The following is a 6281-nucleotide window of genomic DNA, read 5'->3' as shown; positions in this document are numbered from 1 at the left end:
TTGGTTGAGGGTTTTGAACATTTTGGCTTTTGTATGAGAGATTTGGGTGGAATTTGGTGTTCTCATTGTAATAGTTTGAATAAGGGGTACCACTCTTGTATGCTTAAAAAGCATTCACTTGTTCATTTGTTCCCCTACATTCACTTTGGTCATGTCCCAAAGTTCCACAATTCTCACATATCCCACTTGGGATTGATGAAGATGCCGTCATGGCATTAACATGTTGCTTTGGTGATTTTGAGGCTTCTTCAAGTCTAGCCATAGTTTTTTCGAACTTCAAATTGATGGTATCAATATGACCACTAAGTTGAGCACCCAATTGAGTAATAGAGTCCACTTCATGCTTTCCTCCTCTAGTAGCCTTGCGAGGTGTACTATATTGTGAATTATGGACCGCCATTTCCTCAATCTTATTCCAAGTTTGATTGTCGTCAACTTCGGTGAACATTCCATTTGATCCCATGTTGAGAATGTTTCTTGAGTCTTCATAAAGACCGTTCCAAAATTGTTGTACCAAGAACCACTCGCTAAGTCCATGATGAGTACATGAGCGACAAATTCCTTTGAAACGCTCCCAAGCTTCATACAAAGATTCTTCATCTCTTTGCTTAAAGCCTGTAATTTGAGCTCTTAGCATGTTAGTATTTTCCGGTGGATAGAACTTTTTGTAGAAAGCTAGAGCCAATTTCTTCCAAGAATCAATTCCGAGAGTAGCCTTATCAAGGCCTTTCAACCATTGTTTTGCGGTGCCAATTAGAGAAAAAGGAAATAAGACCCATCGAATTTGGTCTTGAGTTACATCGGTTTGAGAAATCGCATCACAATAGTCGCAAAAAGTCTCCATGTGAGAGTGAGGGTCTTCACTAGGCATCTCCCCAAATTGGCTTCTTTTGACTAATTGGATAAATGCGGATTTGGCAATAAAATTTCCGGTTAAGTGTTGTGGTGTGGGAGTACCATTAGGTAGGTTCTCCTCGGTTGGTACGGAATGTGATGAGAATTTAGGCATTGTGGGTTGATTTTGTGTTGGATTTTGTGTTGGGTTCTCCTCACCTTCTCTTGCAAAAGGGTTGATGAACTCAATGGTGTTTGGTTGAATATCTACAACCTCACCAATACCTCTCAAAGTTCTCCTAGCAAGTCTTCTATTGCTTGTCAAAGTCCTTTCCATTTCGTGATCAAAGGGTAACAAGTTACCTTGTAATCTTCTAGACATGCAAAATATCAAACAACTCGAAAAAAATTAGAACAAAACTTGAGGAGTTTTACTTCCCCAAGGCAAAGAAAGACACAACTAAAAACAATATAAGAAAATCTAAATCAAGTTAACACCGTCCCCGGCAACGGCGCCATTTTTGGTCGGACTCACTTGGAGGTTTAGTTTTCGGTACTTGTCGTTAGGAGCACCTAGACCAAAACACAATTTATAACTTCACAAACAACTCTACAATTAGTAAAGAGGAAATTAAAGGTCGGATCCCAAGGGACGAGAATTGAGATGAGATTTTCAATTGCAACTAGTGGTGTCTAAGGGTGTCACAATTTGGGGTTTGGAGTAAAAGATCACTAAACTAAATAGCAATAAAAGTAAACAAACAAGATGATTAAAAAGGGGTGTAAACAATTGATAAAAGGCACTAGGGTGTCATGGGATCATAGGGGATTCATGGGAATTTATCATACAAACATATTCTCAAATTATAAGCAAGCAATTATTGTTGTGATGGATCGAGTTGGTTTATATCTTACAATCCTAGGAAAGTTTGGGTCCCGGAGCCGAATCGATTAGATTGTACAACATCTACAAGTCAACTTAATCTTCCCTACTCAACTATATGCATGGTCTAATGAGACTCGAGTTGGTTTATGTCTTACAAGTCTCATTGAAAAGATAGGTGATGGGTAAAAAAATGCAAGGATTCATAGGCTCGCATTTCATCAAACATAACATGTGCATAAGTTGAGATCACAACAAGCAAGCAAATAAACTATGAAAACATATTAATTTAAGCATGAATCATCCCCCATGTTGGTTTCCCCTAATTACCCATTAACCCTAGCTAAGGAAACTACTCACTCATTATCATGTTGAACATGCTAGCAAGGTTGTCAATCATACCAACAAAGTGAAACATGATGAATAAATGAAGATAATTAACAATAATTAAAAAGGGATTAAGAGAATTATACCTACTAATGATTCCAATAATAAAGCAAAGAATAATAGAAGTACTTGATGATTGATTGGAAGGTTGTCAATCTCCCAATAATAACCCAAATAATCTTCAATTACCCAAAACAAATTATGAACAAGAGAGAGATTAAGGAAATGAAACTTGTATTAAAACTTGATTAAATGTTGATTACAAGATTAAAGAGAGAATTGATTGATATTAACTACACTAAAGATTGCTAAGAAGAACATGCTCTTCTATTTAGCCTAATGGGGATTAGTTACATAAATTAGGGTTTACTAAGGGCTTAAATGACGATTAAGTCCTTGAGGAATCGCCGGTCTCAAGGGAGACTCCGGTCTCCTTTTTGCCGGTCTTAGAAAAATATGCGCATCCTTCCTTGAAAGTTGTGGAAGACGAAAAGGCTGTCATACAATCCGAGCGTCCAGGGCACGGGACGGGCGGATTGTGGTGATTCTGGATGAGCGTCCAGCCGCCCTGGGTGTTTTGGACGGGCGTCCACTGGGGGAAGACGCTCGGATTGCCCCTCTTGGACGGGCGTCTTGTGGACAATCAGCTCGGATTGTCTTACAGCTACTTTCCTTCTTCTTTTCTTCCTTTTTCTTCATAAAATCCTTGAGGATTTCCTCGGGGATGCAAGGATTTTTTCTCATCATTGACCATCTACTATAGTATGTACAAAGGCCTTCTAGTCTTATCTTCTCTTTGATGCTTGGTCATTGAATTCAATCAATTTAGCTCTATTTTGCCATGAAAATGCAAGGTTTGCACTCCTTTCCTACCAAGGAAACAAAACCTCAAAGAATATACAAAACAAAGGACTAAAGACAATAAATGACCCAAATATGCACTAAAAAGCATGGGAACAAGGCTAATTCTGGGACTAAATATGCTCTAATTATGGTCACATCAAATATCCCCAAACCAAACCTTTGCTCGTCCCGAGTAAAGAGGTGACAAACACTAGGACCGTTACTTAAACTAACCTAATAGCATAGCCGATATGAAACAATTAGTGGGTCTCACTCTGCCCCTTCAGCTCACAACAAGACAACCATGAGGTAGGATGCCTTCTTGCAAGGCAAGGTGGGTCTTGCCAAAATGGCGACACATCCAAACATTAAGCACACAAAATCAAGTAATGGATGCATCTACAAAAGAATAGCCACTTTCCTCATCTAAGTGGCGGAAATTATCTACAAGGGAAGCAATTCAAGGGTACACACTCCTTCATAGATGCAATTTCTTCAAACTACTAAGCGTAGAAGGATACCAATAAATCACCTCCAAATTGTGTCAAGCTAGGGTACCTTTGTCCTCACTCGTTAAATGCTATTGTCAAGAGTAGACTCCCTATGGTGTTAGAAACACTGGAGGATCGCGGAATTCCTCCTCTTGCCTAGACAAGAAGAAGGGTCGTCCCCTCTCTACCATGCACAAAAATGGATACGATGGATAAAGGGATCAATAGATATTTGAGTTTCATTTAGGGAGTTTGCTTTTGTTTTTGTTTTCCCCCCAATTTCTTGTGGCATTTGACATTTGAGAACACTTTCTTTTGCCATTTCTTTTGATTTTTGGCATTTCAATACTAAAACGGGTATCCTAAAACGGGACGGGAAAGGGTTGAGGGTTGGATTAGGCGGATCCGCTACCGCGGATCCGCCTAATCCAACCCTCAACCCTTTCCCTTATTACATTATCGGCCGCGAGACCAAATAACAACCTATAGGGGCCGAGTGAACCCTTTTTTGGGGACGGGATTTAAAGTAGGGGGCCGCGTATCCTAAAACGAGACGGGAAAGGGTTGAGGGTTGGATTAGGCGGACAGCTACCGTGGATCCGCCTAATCCAACCCTCAACCCTCTCCCTTCTCACATTATCGACCGCGAGACCAAAAGACACCCTAGAAGGGATGAGTGAACCCTTTTTTTTGGGACGGGAGTTAAAGTAGGGAGCCAGGTATCCTAAAACGGGACGGAAAAGGGTTGAGGGTTGGATTAGGCGGACCGCTACCGCGAATCCGCCTAATCCAACCCTCAACCCTTTCCCTTCTCACATTATCGGCCGCGAGACCAAAAGACACCCTAGAGGGGCCGAGTGAACCTTTTTTTTTGGGACGGGATTTAAAGTAGGGGACCGCCTATCCTAAAACGGGACGGGAAAGAGTTGAGGGTTGGATTAGGCGGACCGCTACCGCGTATCCGCCTAATCCAACCCTCAACCCTTTCCCTTCTCAAATTATCGGCAGCGAGACCAAAAGACACCCTAGAGAGGATGAGTGAACCCTTTTTTTTGGGACGGGAGTTAAAGTAGAGGGCCGGGTATCCTAAATCGGGACGGGAAAGGGTTAAGGGTTGGATTAGGCGGACCGCTACCGCGGATCCGCCTAATCCAACCCTCAACCCTTTCCCTTATTTTTCAGACATGTGGAAGACTGTTTAATGCACATACTCTGCTTTGTCATGCATGTACACGGTTGTTTAATAAGCATATGTTGCCGCATATCCTCAAACGGGACGGGAAAGGGTTGAGGGCTGGATTAGGCGGACCGCTGTCGCGGATCCGCCTATTCCAACCCTCAACCCTTTCCCTTATTCCTCATTGTAAGGTGAGGTTGCATTTTGTGAGGCTGTCAAAGTTAATGTTGATTAGTTCATGCAGGTGTAGGGTTGTTTAATGTACATATATTTTTCTTTCATGCATGTGCAACGCTACGTCATGTACTGATAAGGAATTTTATTTTCATGAATGTGCAAGAGTAAACTGGTTTTTTTACTCAAATTGCTTGGGTCAACAGGATCAGTTGTTGCAGCTTTCGATTTTGCTGAAAAATAATCTTTGACTGACCGACCTCCTTTTAGTAGAACTTTTTTCTTGGCTGCAACACTCTTTCGCCCCATATCTGTCAATCATTTGAGGGATATTGTAAAGACAGTTGAAAGACAAACTGTTGTACAAATCACATGTTTATAATGAAGGCAGATTGCAACATTTCACAGTTAATTATGTTGCAAAACAATGGTGAAAAGCATAATACAACTTGATGAATACAGATGAAAACTAAGTAAAATTGGGAAATGAAAGAACATAAGCTGTGAAAGTCAAACCAAAAATATAATATATATATATATATATGTGTGTGTGTGTGTGTGTGTGTGTGTGTGTGTGTGTGTGTGTGTGTGTGTGTGTGTGTGTGTGTGTGTGTGTGTGTGTGTGTGTGTGTGTGTGTGTCAAACCAACATTCATAACAACTTCTACAATCAAAAATGCCAAAACTAATTACATAATTAGTAGTAAAGCCTGACAAAAAGGAACATTTAAACCTTAACGTTCAATACCCTAAGTGGCCTAAGTACAAATATAGTACGTTGGCCAGAAAGTTGTACAAACTTCTGATAGACCTACGTCAAATCAACGACTTCAACATAAGAGAACCTTCGACGAGCTAGTAAGGGTGTTGCTATTGCTTTTGCTTCTTCATGTGACAAAGGTGGCATATCCCGCAACATCTCATCAACTTGCTTAATTTGACTGTCATTAAGTGGATTGAGATGGGTGTTCTGAAAAACATTTCTTTGTTGGTGAACATGCATGACGAATTTGGCTGCCATATTACCCGTCATAAAACACTTGCATCTTTTGGAAATTAGTCTACCACGACTACGCACTATCCTCACGCCATTAATATCATTAAATCGCAAAGTTTGCAGGTAAGCTATCAGAACACCAGGTGAATACGGGAAGAAAAGAAAGAGTTTCGCTCACAATTTGCAGACATTGGCCATGCTTGCCCTATCAGAGCATTTATCAAGGTGATTGAAGATTTCTAACACAAGATTTGGATCAGTTAAGACATCATATCTTGATTGATTGCGAGGATAAGTGAACTCCACTTTGGTAACTTGACCAAGGTAAGTCAGAGAGTCAGTTTTCTCTTTGACATAATGTTGGATAAAAAGTTCTCGTTCTACTTCCTCGCGATTGACTACCCAACCTTTGCACCAATTTTCCATTTTTTAATGTTTCTGTATGCAGAATTGAAAAGAAGGAATACTTTTAAATCGAGAAAATATGTAAAAATTT

The 6281-nt window shown here is 40.4% G+C and overlaps 1 non-coding gene across 1 annotated transcript; it reads left to right on the top strand.

Annotated features, from left to right (window-relative positions):
* Window positions 1-530: 530 nt before the first annotated feature.
* On the top strand, window positions 531-637 carry LOC141640088 (small nucleolar RNA R71). The gene has a single exon (XR_012542834.1). It is a non-coding gene; the product is annotated as a small nucleolar RNA R71 (small nucleolar RNA).
* The last annotated feature ends 5644 nt before the right edge of the window (window positions 638-6281 follow it).

Source organism: Silene latifolia, unplaced genomic scaffold (genome assembly GCF_048544455.1).
Source record: "Silene latifolia isolate original U9 population unplaced genomic scaffold, ASM4854445v1 scaffold_70, whole genome shotgun sequence".
In the NCBI taxonomy this organism is placed as follows: Eukaryota; Viridiplantae; Streptophyta; class Magnoliopsida; order Caryophyllales; family Caryophyllaceae; genus Silene; species Silene latifolia.
Note: the sequence above shows the minus strand (reverse complement) of the source record. Positions and strands in the feature narration are given on the sequence as shown.